Source organism: Cnephaeus nilssonii (assembly GCF_951640355.1).
Source record: "Cnephaeus nilssonii genome assembly, chromosome: 4".
Lineage (NCBI taxonomy): Eukaryota > Metazoa > Chordata > Mammalia > Chiroptera > Vespertilionidae > Cnephaeus > Cnephaeus nilssonii.
Genome location: NC_137075.1, coordinates 24675499 through 24691680, shown reverse-complemented (window position 1 = coordinate 24691680; position 16182 = coordinate 24675499). Strand labels below are relative to the sequence as shown.

At 40.8% G+C, this 16182-nt stretch overlaps 1 protein-coding gene across 2 annotated transcripts in view; it reads left to right on the top strand.

Moving 5' to 3' along the window:
• Positions 1 to 4464: 4464 nt before the first annotated feature.
• The window catches only part of AKAP6 (A-kinase anchoring protein 6), a 490615-nt gene continuing 478897 nt past the window's right edge, over positions 4465 to 16182 (top strand). For both annotated transcript variants that reach the window (XM_079769683.1, XM_079769682.1), the window contains exons 1-2: positions 4465 to 4480; positions 6107 to 6318. The gene's annotated coding sequence lies outside the window, so the exon portion shown is untranslated. The remainder of the gene's footprint in view (positions 4481 to 6106; positions 6319 to 16182) is intronic.

Here is a 16182-nt window from a genome sequence, read left to right as displayed (position 1 = left end):
TGATGGTCAATTTGCATATTACCTCTTTATTATATAGGATATACATAGTCCATGGACATGGGCAATAGGGTAGTAAAGACCTGGGGGTGGAGGTGGGTAGGAACTGAGAGGAAGGGGGGGAAAGGAGAAAAATGGGAGATATCTGTAATACTATAAAAAAGAATGCAAAATGGGTGAGCAGGTTCAGATTTGACATTCTTTTACATTTGAAATAAGGAGGCAACACTGATTTCCATTAAAATGTCTCATTGCATCTTATTGGCTTTAGTGGGATCCCATACTCATTTCTCAACTAATTTCTGTAGGTCAGAGGAATGTAACAAGCTGATTGGCATAAAACTGAGCCGTATGTTTCATCCCTTTAGTTGGAGTCCCACCAAAAGCATACCAGTATATGTTAGACTGTAGAAGGCCAATAACAACTGATGAAATTGTCTGAGAGAGAATAATAAATCCAAACATCAGGTAACACCAATAATAATCAAGGCTATATATCATTATTATGGCTGCAAGTTCTATTCTGGTCGCCATGATAATTTTTAGGCAACAATTTCTGCTTTGCATGGTTAGCTAAAGAAAGTATAAGGGATGCTGAGCATTCAACAACAATAAGAGCCACAAAGGTCCACTTTAGTTTGTTGTCCAAATAGTTTTGGCTTCCAAATATTCTCAGAAAGTATATAAAGTGTACCAATTTAAGCAGCATTCACACACAGTATGTGGTCATATAGGCATGTGGTTGAAGTGTTTGAATACTTTGTGAACAAAGGTCAATTCTGAAGCCAGAATTGGGCATTATTGGTAGAAGATTAACTAAAGCCTTTCTCCTTCTGCATGAGAGTCTGTCCTTTGGTTAACTTTGTAGATCTGTTCCCCTGGAAACCTGAAAATAATAAAATGAAAGGCAACATTGCATAGTGTAAAATTGACCCTTGGCTAATAAAAATGGTTTCCTGGAAATTGAGGAATTTCTCTGGTCTGGCCTTGACTCTGCTCTCCAAGAGGAGCTGTTTGTCCATTCTTCCCATGGGCCTGGCTCTAGGGGACCCCATAGAGAGCTACCCATTGTATTCTCTGGGTACATCTGAAGTGGGTGATGAGGGGTAAGCCTTGTTGTTCTGGATTGAGATAACTATAAATCTTAAGAGGAAGCCATAATTTGGGCTTCTCTGAGTACAGTCACTATTGTAACTGGGCATTTCTTTTGTGGGGACTCTGGAAGCTATGCCTATGAAATTGTTACAAGATATTGGCTCCTGTATGGAACAATGCTTTTAAGACTGTGCTCTTGAACGTGTTTAATGTGTTCTCATTGCTCTTGAGCTGTCACGTAGGGGGCAGGTAGAACAGCTCCTGGACACTGGATTGCGGCAGGACTGCTGCACAAGACAGAGCCTGCTCTGCCCTGCTGGCAAACACTCTGAGCAGACCAGTGCCGAATGTTGGCTGGGACAGTCTTGTGTGTCTGAATGTTTAGCTGAGCTTAAGAGGGCCCACTGGTGGTGTTGCAGACACATATGTACAATGCAGCCTGAAACAAGGCTCAGATTCCTGATCTCATGAGGTGGCAGAGACTGGATAATTGTGCATTACACCTGGTTGTTTTTTTTCTTCCTCGGAACAAAGCTAGACTTTATTTCCCAGCCCCTTGCAATACGGGTGGCCATTTGACTGAGTTCTAACTGTGGAAAGTGGGTGGAAGTAGAGTACTTCTCGACCATAAAAACCTTCCCTTTGCCTTCTCTAATTGCTCAATGAATGCCAAGGACTCTAGGGCTCTAGAGGAAGATGAAACCTCAAGATGGAGTTCCTGAATGACCACATACAAGGTCACTTGCACTTGGGAACATCATTTAGACTTCAAGTGAACAAGAAATAAACAATTATAGTATTTAGTCAGGATAATTTGGAGGCTTACCTGTGAAATCAGCTAGTATTTCCCCAATAGTTGTTAGCTAACAAGAAACATTCCTCAGACCTAGACATTTTCATGTGGTATGCTAAGGGATGCAAGCCTGCCACATTTCCAGGAATGGCTTTCAGATTTTTAAAGTAAAATATAAATGCAATATATATATATATATATATATATATATATATATATATATATATATATATATATATATATATACCACAAGCTGATGATTTGGAAACAACTCATTTGCTGCTGAAATGGTAAGGATTTGGGTCACAACTCCTAATTGTAATTGGGGAAAAATGTCCAGGAGGAAACATAATAACATCACCAAATTTCTGCCTTGCCAGTTCAGGGTGCAGAGAAAGATTGGAGGCAGACTGGGTTGTACCGGTGATGAGCATACACTTTTTCCTCTCCCCTAGCCTCCAGGCTGCATCAGGAGCTGGGGGGAGGGGGAGAGGAGGGAGTGGTTCTAATCCATTATTGTTTGCAGTCATGTTTCCCATACTGTTAGTCTACAGCCAATGGAACATTAGTCCATGAAAGAAAGGATTTTATGATTAAAGAAATTAGGGAAGTACTATATACTATATTTTACCCATGGGAGAGTCTCAATGCATATCAACATATCAGTCACTGAAAAAGTCTGTAATAAGGGACCTATTTATAACATTGTCAGTTTATAACAAATAGTAATAAATAATATGAATTTATTGTATTACTATATTTTATAAAATGTGTTTTATAAATTATTACTATAATTTATAAATAGATACTTATCTGTAATAAACTACCCCAACATCTCAGTGGCTTAATACAGTAAAGGTTTATTTTTCACTCATTGCAGTGTTCTGTGGTTCAGTGGGTAGTTGGGAGAGAATAGCTATGCCTCATGTGGTCATTTAGGAACCCAGGCTCCATTCACAGCATGGGGCCATTATCTTCCAGGGCATGAGTTCTCCACTAGATTTTTTCTTTTTAGTTAATTCTCACCCAAGGATATGTTTTTTTAAATTGACTTTTAAAGAGAGAGGAAGTAAAGAGAGAGGAAGGGAGGGAGGGGAGAGAGAGAGAGAGAGAGAGAGAGAGAGAGAGAGAGAGAGAGAGAGAGGGAGAGGTGAAAGACATTGATCAGTTGTCTCCCATACGTGCCCTGACCAGGGATCAAACCCTTTTGGTGTACGGGATGATGCTCCAACCAACTGAGCCACCCAGCCAGGGCTCCATTAGATTTTTTTTTTCATCCAACTAGCAGGGAAGGAAATATGGAGAAGGCAGACGTGTTCCTAACCACTTTTTGGGGTGTCACTATCCACTTTCACTCACATTCCATTGGTGAGAACTAGTCCCAACGTCCACTTAGAGATAAGGACACTGGGAATGTGCCTAGGAGAAAAAGGAGAACATGGATATTGGTGAGCAATCCCAGTAACTGTTACAAGTCTCCTGCTGTCCCCCAAATATCTTTTTGCTCCCTTTCCCCTTACAACATACATATTCATATGCCAAGGGAGCTTCCCAAAGTCCCATGTCAACTCCACATTCAGCTGAAAGGCCAGGATTTGTTGGTGATGCAGAATGGTCTTCACCAGAGGCAAAATGGGAGATGCATGCTCTGAACCTCAGTGATTTTCTGAAGTCCTACTACAGGCATTTCCTGTTGGTTCAGTTCCAGACCACTGCAATAAAGTGATTTTTTACATCAATTTGTAAAACATGTAACATCTGTGAAGTGCAATAAAACAAGGTATACCTGCAGTCATTGAGGTCTGAATCGCTCTGCCTCAGTTCATTGATCTGCACGTGATTCTGCACTCCAGGAGAAACTTATTTGTTCATTGTTGCCCATGGCCCTGGCCCTGTGCTCCGAGAAGATCCCCTGTTCATTCCCTGAACTCATCTGGAGTGCGTGGTGAGGAGAAAGGCCTCCTTGGTAGCTGTGCAGACTTTGCAAGCCATTTCCTAACCATCTTATTTCAGAGTCCAGAATCTGGCTGGAGCTACAGGTGAGAGCTAAAGAACCTCCACTGATTGGAGTGAGTGGGTTGCTAAGAACAATATTAACACGGTTTGACGTTTCCATGTTGTACTGGTTTTCAAATGCTTTTATATACATAATTGTATGCTCAAAACAAAATCATGAGATAGGGATGTGAGGACAGTGAGAAAGGCCACTGCAAAGTCCACAGTGCGTTACTATAGGCCCATTCACAAGGCAAGACAACACTTCATGACTTGCTTCTACTTTGTGGGTCTCCCTTTTCACCCAATCTGGGCCATTCAGGCAGTGCAGGTTGTTCAAAGTCTGACCAGGCCTCACATTTGTTGAGTCATCCATCTCTTCCCGCCAAATGCCTTGCTTTGGCAAAGGAGGCTGAGAAGATGCCTCATTCTGAGAAGCCAAATCAAGTCTGGAACACCTGATCCCACCCTTCTCTCTCCTCTCTACAGAACCATGGGACTTCAGCTCTGAAAAGGCTGATGATATTGTTCTGGACCCATGACTTCCACTCCATCGTCTCTAGAGGCTGAGTCTTCAGAGGTGCCTTCAGGGTGGCTAAGGTAGGGGTTGGGGTTGAGAAGGGATCATGAGTCTTGGCTCATGGGTTCTTCTCCCCCCTCAATCAGGGCAGAACGAAAAGCCATTGAAAACCATGGTTAATAACTAAATCCATCATTTCTGCAGATGAAAAACTGGAGGCCCAGAGAGGTTAATTGATTGGCTGGATGTCACACAGGTGCTCACTGGAGGAACTGGCATTAACACATGGGTTTTCTGAATCCCAAACAAATGCTTTTTGCACTGGGGTGGCTTTTTGTTACTGCCCTGGGTGTGACATGTGGTCTCAGATAGAGGGCAGGAGCAGGCTCTGACCGTGACTGAGAGCATGGGTGACTGGGCAGGAAGCTTCACCTCTTGTTCTTGGCCCCCCAATTACTTATTAAGTGAAGCAGGAACAATCCTGGCTCCTCATCCAGGGCAGAGCAGCTCTGTGCGTGGCTGATGGTGCACCCTGCTAGGATCTTGGCACCTCTCATGCATTTTATCAGCCCCTATTTGACAGAGGGGCACTGCCTGAGTTCCTTCTGCCATCCCAGTCCCCACCCCCCATGCAGTTGGCGAACAGTGCCATTTAAAATCTCAAGTAGGAGGGAACAACATAATCATCTCATTAGACTTTGGGCTTTTAGAATGTCATCCTTACCCAGATGTGAAGATGGAGTGGATGGAGGTCAGCTTGATTCTGTCTCTGTCCATGTTATGAGAGTATTAAATATGCAAGAGATGGCTGCTCTGTCCATGCCTCCTTTCCCCCTAGTTCTCACCACTTAATATTAGTTTTTGCTCAGAACTGGAAAGGAGTGACTGCTTTAGATTTGCTTTCCTTTTACCAACTGGAGAAATATCTCACTGTGTCCTATTTAAATGTGGCTTTTCACCCAGATCCAGCTTTTTTGGGGGAAGGGGCATGAGCAATTTCCTCCTGGGTGTCTTATTGCCCCAAAGAGAGGAAAACAGAGCCCCGACGTTTGCAATGCCAGTGATCTAGGAAGTTTCTAGCAGGTCTGCCACTTGTTCTCACCGGGAGGTCTGGTCCCAGAAAAGACACATCCATTTAGGCTGTAAGTGGGAAGGGTTCTGCCGGCCAAGGAAGGGGCCCTACACGTTAAGGGTGGTGTGTATACCCCTGGATTCTAAGCTCCTTCCACATGCCTATTCGATGCTAAGGGAGTGCTGGGGCTATTCTGCATGAGAAGGTCCTGTGTATTGGTGTCTAATTTACTTTACAATTAGAATCACTTTCTCAGCTGTTTATATTCTATTTTTAATTCTTTTTCTTTTTTTGCTCCCTGCTTTGTGTGTGTGTGTGTTTTGTTTTTTTTGTCTTTGGCAAATGAGCAAAAATTCTTTTGATAACTTCTAAAAAGGTATTGTAATGTTGCTCAGAGAATAAAAAGTAACCAAATTGCCTAACAGAGAAACACTGTCCATCTGAGTTTATATTTGCTCAGTACTAAATCTATATTCCCCCTTATCTTTTCTAAATGTATTACAACCAAGTAGGAGGTAATTTTTATTTTTCCCAAAGTGCCTTCAGGGAAATCCATTTTAAATCTATGGATTTTAGTCCAATGAGGGATCCTCTTCCTTTGGTTTAAATTTTGCATATCGTCTGTTTCTTACAGGGCTTCCGTATTGTCTCAGGCGCCACTGGAAATGCAGCAAGGATTCCTGGCACATCCCAGTTGCCATAGCAACAGCAGTCTTTCCCATAATGAGCTGCATCATCTGAACTGATGTCACAGCATCATGCAGCAGGTCAAACAAGGCATCTCCTAGTATTGCAACCTACAGATGTGCTGTAAACATCAAAAGAAGACGGTGGGAGCAGGAGATGGTGAGTATTAAGTGTGTGGGCATTAATTGCATGGCTGTTTTGTTGGTTAGTCTGTGTCTGCTAAGGTGGAGATGGGGGGGATGTTGTCTGCTTAAAATGGACTAGGGAAAGATGAGCTGTTTTGCCTAAATCTGTTTTTTAGGCTGCTGGGTTAATAAGACAAAGGCTGTAAGACTCCTAAAGGAATCAAAAATACATAAAATTATTCTTGCTTCATCTCTGCCTGTTATTTTTAGTGTTCTGATGGAATTTTTAATAAATATAAGATGATTTGGGGCAAAACCCCAAATAGGCTCTAAAATGAGTAGTACATAGTCTTTCAGCATTGTAAAGGCATATATTTCTTTCTTATGAGGCAGAGCTAATTGGTACCCTATTTGCTCTTGTGATTCATGAAATATTTAGTGATTTGCAGGGTGAAATTCAGTATTTACCTCGGTTTGGTTTCAGTTTCTTCATGGCAAGGAATGACTGCTGAATAAGCATTTGACATAACCCTGCTGTGAAAGGGATCTTTTGCACGTTCAAGAGAGAATTTATTAAAAACATGAGGACCCCAAACAAATAAAATTACTAGAGCCTTTTGATTTATATGATAATCCTTCAGCTCATGCCCTTCATAGTTAGTTGAAGGACTGCCCCGATGTTTTTCCATCAGTAGCTAGTCTCTGAAATAGCTGGAATTGTTTGCGGGCTGACTTGTAACAAGTCTCCTCTCTGCGGCAGTGGCCATGAAGGGTAGCCCCGAGGAGAGCCTCTGGGAGTGACCGTGGTGCTACTCTTGCGTAACTTTATCCAGAATCTGGTCAGATGCGAAAATAGCAGGCTCCTCCGTGATTGTGGTGAATACAGATCTCTGGCTCCGTTGTAACCTCAGCTCAATTCTGAAACTCCAGATAAACATGTCTCGTCTTCATTTCAACTCCTAGCTCTCTCTCTTTGGGCATCTTCATTGTATTTCTCCGCCCCCCCCCCCAAAAAAAAAAATGTGGTCTGACAGTGTCAGATAAGGAGCAGTGTGTTGCCTTTTGTTTTGGGAAATGAAATTGATTTCCCTGGTGCAGCTGATTGCTACTAAGGGAGAGAAAGGAGGAGGCACATGTCAGTTCAATTGATCAATATGTCCACTTGGAATCAGGGAGTGGTCTTTTGGCTCAGTGCTGTGAGTTGATAGTTTTTATTTGAAAAGTCTTACAGGAGAGAATAGCATCCCCGAGTTCCTCCTCTTTTAGGCTGCTTGCTGAGCCTGAAAGAGACGTATCATAGGAAGCAGGAAGGGCAATAACTCTAGCCAGCTTGGAGTGATAAAAAAAATATATATATATTTTATTTATTTATTTATTTATTTATTTATTTATTTATTTATTTATTTATTTTGCCTAGAGTCAAGTATATTGGTCCCATTAGGCACTAGCTGGAATGAAAGAGCTCAGATTTTAATTAGTTTGTTTATACACATCACACACATGCTACTCTCGGTCCTTTAAGCTCATGTGGCTGGCATGCAGCTGATGGGATGGGAGAGGTCAGCTCAGCCTGGCTTTATGGCAAGCACTCAGGAGCATGGATTGTTCACTGCCTGCTTTTTTGTCATATAAATGTGAACAGAAGGCTCTGCTGGGACTGCCGGGTGTGAGTGAACACAGCGAAGGCAGAAGCTCTGAGGTGACAGGGAGGAGCGCTAGATGGTGATGGGGGAAGGGAGAGTGTGCTTGGTGGCTGGATTATGAGTCTGGAGAAAATCACTCCGTGCCCATTAAAATTATTTTAAAGTATTACTTCCAAGGAAAAGCAGCGAAGGAAGACTTGTTTGGGAACGTGGATTGCTGGGAGTAAACATAACCAAAAGCAGCATCTTAATGAGGTTTTTATTTGCTTAATTTTTATTTCTTTTGTCTAACGGTGCTCTCAGCCGCTTCATCGTGGGTGATTGGTACAATCACTGGAAGTCTCAAAGCCAGATTCCTTAAGGGCAGTGTTAGAAAAAGTGGAGTCATGCTTTGAGAGTAGAGAAGGCGCTGGTGGGTGTGGGCTGCCGCAGTTATCTGTGGAACATGCTTCTAGCTCAGAGGCGCCTGCAATCTCCCCCTGCCCCTGCGAATGTTGAAAAGGCAGTCACAGGTCCCCAACTTTATGCTTTTGTGTTCTTTTTGCTCCCGGAGAACAAAGCCCTGGTAATCGGAGCTGTCATCTTGGTGTTCAGTTTCTTCGCAGAGGGCCACAGCCTTGCTGCTCTTTGATTAGCTGCATGTCTTAATTACTGGCTACGGCTATTTCAGTTGCCTTAGTTTTATTTTTAATATATCCCCAAGGGGGGGATGGGGCAAGTGAGTATGGGGGAAGGAAGAGATTGCTGCATGGCTGCATTGAGTGGTGTTTCACTGGAACTTCCTAGAATTTAAAGAATTTTGTTTCACACTGATGAGTGAAAGATCAGCATGACCATGTTTACTGTGTGGCCACGTTTAGATTATGGAAGCCTCACAAGGAGCTAACCTCCTCCTTGCTTTTGGTTATGGCTTTTTAGCTTTACTTTTTTTTTTTACTGGATTATACAGTTACAAAGAAGTTACTTCTTTATAGTTAACTAGGCCATGTTGGGAGTCTAAAAATAATACTTGTAAGAACCACAGCTATCCTTAGTCAGTTCTTATTATGTATCAGGCACTGGACTAAGCATTGCATGTATTTTATTTAACTCTTAAATGGCATTATGAGGTAGAGAGTTAACAATGTTACTTTATAGGATTAGGTGCTATTATTCACATTTCTTAGCCAGGTTAACAGATTTGGCTAAGGGCACATAGTAGTTAAAAATTTATTGGTCCAGGATTTCAAACCAATGTGATTTGACTATGGCATCCTCATGCTTACCCAGTCATCTTGGTTTTATAACATCTTAACTGTGTATACTATACAGATCAGTCATCTTTACTCTATCACACTCACCCCACTCCTCAGTCTAATTGGAAAATCAGATTTCACATGTAGAATAAAATCCCATTTGCAACACTAAGATCAGTTTTACTGCAGGGATGAGCATGACTCTTGGTCAAATCCTACTTTGATCCCAGAGATTTAAGTAATGCAGAATTGATGCTCAGATTTTTTTTGCCACTATCCTTGCTTGATATATTTTTCTAGCAGAATTTGCATATGGGAAAAGCTACACAAATGAGCATGGGCATAATAGAGTTGCACTAAAAACAGGTCTTACCTGAGTCAGTAATGATTCAAATTTGTTTTACCTATCTACCTGTTTTATCAACTTCAGACGTCATGACATTTGCATTCCTTGGCAACACTAGGCAAGGATAGAAGAGAAAACTTATCTCACAGCCAGGAAGGTGTACTCTGAATCCACCTCTTGGGTCAAGAAGATAAAAGAGAGTTATTTTGCTGAGTGTATCGGTGGCTAAATCCAGACCCTGCCTATCTCTGACAAAATACAAGAATGACAGTCTTGTGTAACATCCTGGAAGCCTTGTGTTTACGGAGAGCTAATACAGTCATCTGTGCATCATCTTGCCCATCCCCAGCTACCCACGCCCAGCATCATTACTGGGCTCTAAGGGGTGTTCTTTGTTTGACTGTGGGGCTAATGCACACACTGATGGCATATTGATATTGATTCCAGCATGGTGAATACTTAAGAATTATTATTCCACAGAGCTTATTCGCCTTTCCTAGGTTCTGGGAAGAAGTTAACCTTTGTCCTAGCCTGCTCCAAGGAGGCCCCAAGCTCTTGTCTGTATGAGCGACAGGAATGAGAAGCTGATCAGAAAGCAACAGAGTTATGAAGTGCAGTGACTATGGGAATTAGGTTCCAATTAGGGAATAAAAAAGCAAGTGGACTTTAAGGAAGTTGGTTGTCCTGATACATGTCTCATTTCCTTCTCTTTCCAATCCTAGAATTAGTGAATAATAACTTGTTTTGATCCTATAGATTCAATTCAATTCAACAAGTATTTATTGAGTACTTACTATGTTCCAGGCGTAACAGTGAATAAGGCTGATGCAAATCTCTTCCCCCACCACATTCCAGAGGGGGAGACAAAAATAAACAGTTATATTTGTAGTGGAATAATTTATTTACTCTGATACTGTAATAAACCCATTATCTCTGCACATATCTCTGCAGATGCATATATGGCCCATATATGCTGGTAAAATCACAGCATTATGTAATAGCTTTTTAAAAATGTTTTTATTGATTTTTTAAAGAGAGAGGAAGGGAGAGGATAGAAAGATAGAAACATCCATGAGAGAGAAACATCATCGTTCAGCTGCTGCACGCCCCCTACTGCGCATTGAGCCTGCAAACCATGCATGCAACCTGACTAGGAATTGAACTGTGACCTCCTGGTTCCTGGGTGGATGCTCAACTGCTGAGCCACACCAGCTGGGCCAGCTTTGTGTGTTTTTTCCTGCTTGTGTTTGCATTAAAATATTGCTGGGTGTGGACAAAGCCAATATAGCATTAGCATTTTGTTGGCATAAGCTGTCCTAAACACTATAACTGTATCAACTGTAAAAAAGTACATGTCTATTTCAGTTGACATAAGGAAATATGAAAATTTGTGACAGATTAGTTAAAGAGATATTTTTTATTTTTATAAAAGATATTTCTCAGCTTTAAAAACTGTTTGTCCAGTTGTTTGTTACAGAATAAAAATGGAGGTATAAAGTACAGCATAGGGAATATAGTCAATAATATTGTAATAATTGTGCATGATATTGAATGGGTGCAGGATTTATTTGGGTGATCACTATAATCACTGGAGTGTACACCTGGAACCAATATAATGATGTATGTCAACTGTAATTGAAAATAAAAATGATTAAAACAAAACAAAAAAACAAAACAAAACAAATATTTGTCCAGACAGCCCTGTAAATCTAAAGTTCTAGCCAGCATGCCAGTGAGGGTATGTGCCACATTGGGGGTAAGTGTACCAGTCACCTCCAGCCATGAGCAGCCTGTCCATTCACCCTGGTGTGCCTTACAAATATCACTTTAAATGGGAAGCATTTCTCTAAATTACCCTATTAACTAATGTATTAAAAACTATCATTGTATTTTCATGAAACTTTTCAGGTGCTCATTCACTCAGGTGTAGGGTATGTTTGACTTGTGACAGTCACTTGCAGATCGACTATTCCTCTTTTATGGCAATTGCACACACCCAACTCTATAAATGGGATGTGAGTGGGAAGGCTTTTCAGGAGAATGTAACTTTTTAATAGGACTTTGGCCATAGCTACAGACTTTAGGTATTTTGAATGAATAAGGTAGATTTCTCCCCCCGGTTGGTTTTAAGACTTGCAGTGGACAAACGAGTGGACTTTGTGAGCCACCCGCCATGTTTTATTCTGTTCTTCCGAACTCATGCTCCAAACTCCTCCAGTCATCTTGCAGCTGCTTTGAGTCACAGGGGAAATGGGGAGAGAATGTGGAACCTCTAGAACGGGTTCATGAGCTGAACCTGGCCTGCCGCTTGTTTTGCGTGGCTCCTGGACAGGCTTCATAGGGCCCTGTGCTTAGCAGGATGCACACTTGCTTTAATGCATCTTGAAATTCTTAATAGTTTTTGAGCCCAGAATTCTGCATTTTCATTTTACACTGGACCCATGTAGCCAGCCCCATATGGTACTTTTGATATAAAAATAAATGGCACAAACACATCTGAGTTTTAGGCTCATCATTAAGATTAGATGATGTGGCTCACTGGGTAAGACTTGACTGCCTTAAATGGAGCAGTATTCTCCCAATCTTAGTGGTCTCCCCAACCTCATCCATTTATCCCACTGCTGTTGCTTGGGTCCTGGAACAGTTCAAATAGAAATTATAGCGCTTAAAAAAATAAAGGACCATTGTCAAAACAATCCAGAGCAAAGGCCCCATGCATGGTAATTTAGAAGCATCCATGGCAATTCAGCGCCATGCACAGTAACTCAATGGCATTTCTTTTATAGGCAGTGGGGGACGTATTACATTACACTTGAAGATATTTGGTAACTCAGGCTTATTTGTCACCACCATTGCTTTCAGGGGAGAAATTAAATCTTCTTTGCAAAGCAAGCTAATTAACCATCCTGTTGGTTCATTGTTTATATTATTTCTCCTGCCCTTTGTTTTACTACTTGATTACTTTTATCACCTTCTTTGTTTAACTCTCATTTAGATTACACAACATTTTTATGCTGGCTGGCTGGGTATTTTTGCCTTTTTAGCATTATCCTTTTATTTTATTCTCTTTCCTGGAGGCTGGGGGCCTATAATTCGAGGTTATATTATTACAGGAGGAGTTCACATTTTTTTAATTAAAAAGGGAATTACAGTCAATATTTATAATGAACCCTCTCCAGTAGGGCAGTGCTAGCCATGCTGATGTTGATAAGCCCAGATCTGCCATTACTGCTTATACTAATGAGAAGCTGCAGACAGACTCCTGGACCTTATAGTAGTGAAGCATTCTCACCCATCATGTCACAATGAGAAGTGGCTATGTTAATCTGCAGATGTACAGAAAATTGTTAGAGAATTAATATGAATGACCATACTTGCCATACAGGAAAAGGACATTTAAAAAATATATTTTTTTGTTGATTTCAGAGATGGAAGGGAGAGGGAGAGAGAGATAGAAACATCAGCGATGAAAGAGAATCATCGACCGGCTGCCTCCTTCACACCTCCCACTGGGGACCGGGCTCACAACCCAGGTATGTGCTCTTGACTGGAATCGAACCCAGGACCCTTCAGTCCACAGGGCGATGCTCTATCCACTGAGCCAAACCAGCCAGGGCAAAAGGACATTTTTTTTGGGGGGGGGGGCGGGCTGAGTGTAAACAAGGACCTGAAAAAACTAAAAGCGTCTCTTGTTATCTCTTAGAAGACGGGTGGAATAGAACTCACAGGGTACTCGGTACCCTGAAATAATCCTAATGGCCACCATATTCACCATTGTATAAGCTGTAGAACCAGCTGTTTCAGATAACTACACCAGTAGTCAACAATCAACAAATGTGTGAAATGTCTGCCATGCCCAAGATCATGTGTTGAAGGAACCTACACTTTCACATTAGGATGACCAAAGAAGGGCATGCACACGTATATTACTTGGACAGCTTGTCATAGATTTAACACCAGGTTGTTTGGGATCTGCTGTGGAAGGACCTGATTAGCTTTCCCTTGTTCTGCAGGCCCCGAGATGGAGCTCCAGGCACATTCGGGGCTGCCCTCTCATCTTCCGTTTTTTTTTTTTTTTTTTTCATTCAATTGCTTGATTTAAATGTTTTTTTTCCTTTAATAACTCATTACTTTCTCTGGCCCACTCAAAATTATTGCCCTCTCCCCACCTCAGCTTTTTCAATTCATAGTGCTCAGTGTTTCTACCCCACCAGTCTCCCTCACTGTCACCTGGGATAGCTCTGAACCCAGCATAACCCTTCCCATTAGCAGTCCCCCAGGCCTCCGTCTCTCCTGCCACTGTTTATTCCCATTACATCAGCATAAACATAGCCCATCCAGAACCAAATAACTGCAGCTTGTAAGTAATCTGCTTACATTGAGCTTTTAATAGTTAATTCAAATATTGCACTGTATTTAAATGTTTTTTGTTTTTGTTTTTTTTTGTGTGAATTAAAAGAGAATGACTCTTTAAAACTTAAATTAGTCATTCTTGTAAGTAGTCTGTGTGGGACATCAACTAAAACAGCAGCCTTATTGCTAGGAGACTATATGTAGACGTGAAAATAGGTGTGCAAATGTAGTTTTACAATAATTTATCCTTTAGTGTTATTATTACATTGCATTTTCAATTAAAAATAAATAAAAATAAGGGGAGGGGGTGTTGGGAAGGTGGGCAGCATGCAAAGTGCCTGAGAGATGCACATTTCTTCAGCTTTGGGTAGGAGTGGCATGCCGCTTCTAGAACACTATCAGGGAATACCTCTCAGAAAGCAGCTGCTTAAAGAGAAAGAACAGTTCTAGAAATAAAGGTAAAAATGAAAACAACCACAAAACCAGGCATGATTGCTTAGAGAAGTAATAATCAAAGTGGTGAATTAAGGTATTATTGTTTTCACTAATTTAGTAATAAATAATTGGTAACATGATTTTTAAACATTTGAATTTTGACTAACTAAACTGAAAAGGTGTTTAGGTTTAGGGCATCAGGAGACGGAGGGAGTAAAGAAGGGAAACATGGCCATTGCTCTCCCGGGACCACCTCTCTCACCACTAATCTCCTGCATGGAGAATATCAGTCTATAAACATATATATGTGTAAATTGCTGGATTTTAGGATTCAAAAATCTAAAATAGAAACTTCTGGTTTGGGGCAAGCTATTGCAAAAAACAAAACAAAAACAACAACACTTCAGGTTTGGTAATGTGACCTTTCCATCGCCATTTGAGGTTCTAGAGTATCTTTGAAAAGGATCATTTGTTTTTATTTCCAGCTGGTAGACAGCGCTCATTTTGCTATTTTTTGTTTGGGTATTTGTGGTATATACACAAGGATGGTGTTAAAGATCTAGCACCTGAGAACCAGAGAAAACCATCATACCAGAGACCATGATTTTTATTTTCTGAAAGAATAACAAAAAAATTAAGACAAAATATATGTTTACTCACCTTTATAGCCAATTAACCTAATAATACAAACCAGAGCAAAGAACAAAAAGAAAAACCCTCTAAGTTAAAAATAATATGGAGAAACATGTCTCTTCTTCAGCTGGCTATGTTACCTTTTCCTTGGTCCTCTGCCTCTTAGCCTGGCAGGTGGTTTTTGGAGCTAGGTGTATTTACCTTGGAATCTTTGCTCTAACAGAAAATTATTATATCTGTGATCTTGCGTTTCTTAGAGTGTCATTTTCCCTATGCATAAAATGGGGAAAATATTCATTTTACAGGATGAAATGAAGTATTTTTACATAAAGTTATTGGCACAAAGGTAGTATTTGATAAATACAAGTTATTATTTCACTACTCAGAAGTAGTGAGATAAAATTATTACTCTCCTCAAAAGAAATATAATTTTTCCTCAACTCCAACCCCAAAACCAAGAAAATAATTTTTAGAGCTTTTGTTAATGGCAAAAAAAAAACACCCTTTAATAAATTTTAAATGCTTATGCTGTGTTAGGCGCATACATTATATTACTTAACTTCATTTCCTTGCTTAATTTTTCTCCATAGCACTTACCACCATCTGCAAACTACACATTTCACTTTTGTATTGTTGGTCACCCTGAAGTATAAAGCATGTTGCCTGAAGGCAGAGATTTTTGTCTGTTTTATTCATTGATGTTTCCTTAGCTCTTAGAATAGTGCCAGGCACATGGTAGGTGCTCTTAGATATTTGTTCCAAGAGTGAATGAATTCACAGCCCTGTGAGGAAGGAAGCATGATTGCATTCAGTATGTAGAAAACGAATTCTCTTTTGCAGTGAAGCTTTCCAAGATTCTAAACACCCTTGAGTGATTCTTGCTATTCCGTATAGCATGCCCAGAAACCCTTGGGGCTGATGGTTAAAGCATCATGCACCGCCCAATTTTTCTACATTCTTCCACTGAAAGTGGGGATGTTGCCTAGGCAGTTCTGATGGGCTCCTCTTCTCTGTGGGGTTTCTGTGAGGGGCCTGGGGTTTCACAGGTCATTTGAAAGATACATTGGTTCTTCTTCTAGCCGTCTCTTTCTTTGCATTTCTTTAGTGTATTTGAGTCTCCTTCAGGAACAATTATTTATTCTCCTTTAAATCATGAATCTTAGTTGTAAAGCTCAGATTGATTGATGAATCGATGGATTTTGAAAGAATCTTCAAGAAAAGCACCAGGTAGGGAGAATCTAACCTAATAATAG